This window comes from Thermobia domestica, chromosome 9, assembly GCF_964235325.1.
Source record: "Thermobia domestica chromosome 9, izTheDome1.hap1.1, whole genome shotgun sequence".
NCBI lineage: Eukaryota > Metazoa > Arthropoda > Insecta > Zygentoma > Lepismatidae > Thermobia > Thermobia domestica.
The window spans coordinates 19,175,808-19,178,432 of NC_137462.1; the positions used below are offsets into that span (position 1 = coordinate 19,175,808).

The window sequence follows — 2,625 nt, forward strand, 5'->3', positions numbered from 1 at the left end:
GGAGTATTGTACTGTATGGATCAGAAACATGGACATTACACAAAAGTGATGAAAAACGTCTGGAAGCTTTCGAAATGTGGGTGTGGAGAAGAGTGAACAGAAGGAAACGAAAGACCATTCAAATAACAAACATGTTTCTTTCATTCCAAGAATCTCTTGTAGTTAAGGGTGGTCTTGTGAATGACGTGCTGGAAAAGTAGAAAGTGTGTGTTTTTTTTAACCTTATTGTACAGAAACCTTACAGAAAGTTACTTTGTGTTTGTATGGTATTTATTGAACATCTCTTTGTTACAACATTCGTAATATTTGTAAGTACGAATGTAATTTATTTCTGTTTGTCCTGCTAATTTCTCAACTCTGGAACTCAGCCAGAGAGGCGCGCTTTCCAGGTTGGGAAGCAGGCGTGCACCGAGAAGTTTTTACTTAGGGGAGAACAAACTCAAAAGATGTGAGGGTATCTGAACTGTGAGTTAGTATAGGCAAACCAATGTCTACTATTTAAAAAGTTGCAAAGTTGAGGGGGTCCAGACCCCGTAGGCTACTGTTGTGAATCACTATACTAGGATATAGATGTTGTAAAACTATTATAAGATATTACATTGTATTTCATGTAATCTAAACCGTGTATTAAACTTTCTATGTAGTTCCTTATGGTATTATACATAAGCACTATACGTTGCAGTGTAGATAATAATAGGATGAAAAGTGTAGTGACCTCGTGGCGCAACGGTAGCGCGTCTGACTCCAGATCAGAAGGTTGCGTGTTCAAATCACGTCGGAGTCAATAGGTTTTTTTTTCCTCTTTATGCTCTGTCATCGAAAATGATGAAGAGTTGGTCGCTAAAAACCAAGCAATGATTTTGCGTTTGGTTTATTATTATTATTGTTATTTTTTCATTAAGCAAATTTAAGTTTAGTGCAGCTAAGGTTTGTTTTGTGTAGCACCGAGGCTATATGAAGCGTAGACCCGTCAGAAACCCTGTTTGCCCCCTCACCTAGTTACGTCACTGCATTAACGGTATAACCACGTTTTATCACTGAGCCGCACTGTTCCCAGTTTTAGCTTTGGGAAGACCTAACAATAAGATGGTGCTAAACTGCTTATAAGGCTATAAAACTCTTCGAAGCAGATTTCCTCAATTTGCAGATGAACTTCAGCGTGTTGCTCGAACTGCGACGTCACGCGCACTGATCACCACACGCCTCTATTCAGCTGCACTACTCGTTCTCTGACTGTTATGTTGTGGACAAACACCGTGTGCGTGGGTTTCCTCGGGGTTCTCTCGTTTCCTCCCAGTTTTTTCATTTCACCATTTCATTCCTTTCTCATAATCACCGTTTCCTTTAGCCTAACCGGCATAAGCGTGGGATGTAAAACTCAAAATTTTCATTTCATTTCATTTCTGACTGTTATGACCTGTTCTCACTTGTCAAATTATAATTAGGCAACCTAAGGTCTGTATTGCACAAGATTCATTGTGATTGCATCATAAATGGGAAAACTGCAATATTCCGGGCAGTGGCGGATCTAGTCCCAGGGGGAGGGGTGGCTCCCTCAATTTTTGGGGCGACAAAAATAACTGAAGCAATTACAGTAAACCTCGTCTATCCGGACTAATTGGGACCAAACACAATCCGGAAAATCAAAAATTCAGATAATCCGGGAAATATGGGTAATAAGCAAAACAAATTATTGAATAAGCAGACTAACCACTTATTACGATAACTTTTCACATTTCTCAACAAAGAATTGGTCCACTGTGTCCTGTTTCAAACATGTGTGGTGTTTGAATGAAGCACGGTCGCGCAAACGCTGTATCATTAGTAATTCAGGTGAAGTGGTGTCGGGCTGACGCTCCAAGTACGCCATGATATTTTGTCAGCTGGTGCACAGCACCTTCATGTGTCGTCTGCTGTTGCCAAAATTATTATCTATGTGAAAATTAAATTACAAGAAATGTCTACAAATCTGATCTGGATCAACGACGGCCGGATAAACTGAGTTATACTGTATTTATATATATATTGGAAAGTTTATTGTAAGCGTTGTCTTTTATTGGATTTTTTTCTTTTTTTTTTTTTTGAAACATTGGATATTTCTAGTTCCTGTTAACGAAGCACGTAAACGGATTTCAAATTAAAACGATTTGCGTGAACTCATACGATACTTCTCATGCGCTGGGTTCTGACTGACTCTTCTAAATCCGTCACAGATTCCGGGAACTATTTTTGACAATCCGTCGTAGATAGTAAAAAAGACGTAATGAAGACATTCTACATTTGCAATTTCATCACAATAGATGGCGTGGTTGTACACCATGAAATTTTAAGTTTATAACAAATAGTTTTTTCCTCAAAAACTACGCATCAGAATTTTTCTTTACGTCAATGAGATGTACTGATTAGTATGTCATAAACTTGGTCTCTGGTTTCCCTAAACACTCAGGAGAATTCTCATTGCCTTAAAGCTGTACACTTAACGATACACAGATCAGCATAGTTTTGAAACTACTGGCCGCATTATTGAATAAATGTTACACAATACCGCGTTTCTCCCTCCATCTCTTACCAGACTGTAGCCCTTGTTACGTCGTTTTATCTATCTCCTCCTTGCGAACTTCCTCT

General features: G+C 38.8%; 1 non-coding gene across 1 annotated transcript; it reads left to right on the forward strand.

Annotated features, from left to right (window-relative positions):
* The first annotated feature begins 712 nt into the window (after positions 1 to 712).
* TRNAW-CCA (transfer RNA tryptophan (anticodon CCA)) lies at positions 713 to 784 on the forward strand. The gene has a single exon. It is a non-coding gene; the product is annotated as a tRNA-Trp (tRNA).
* Positions 785 to 2,625: the final 1,841 nt, after the last annotated feature.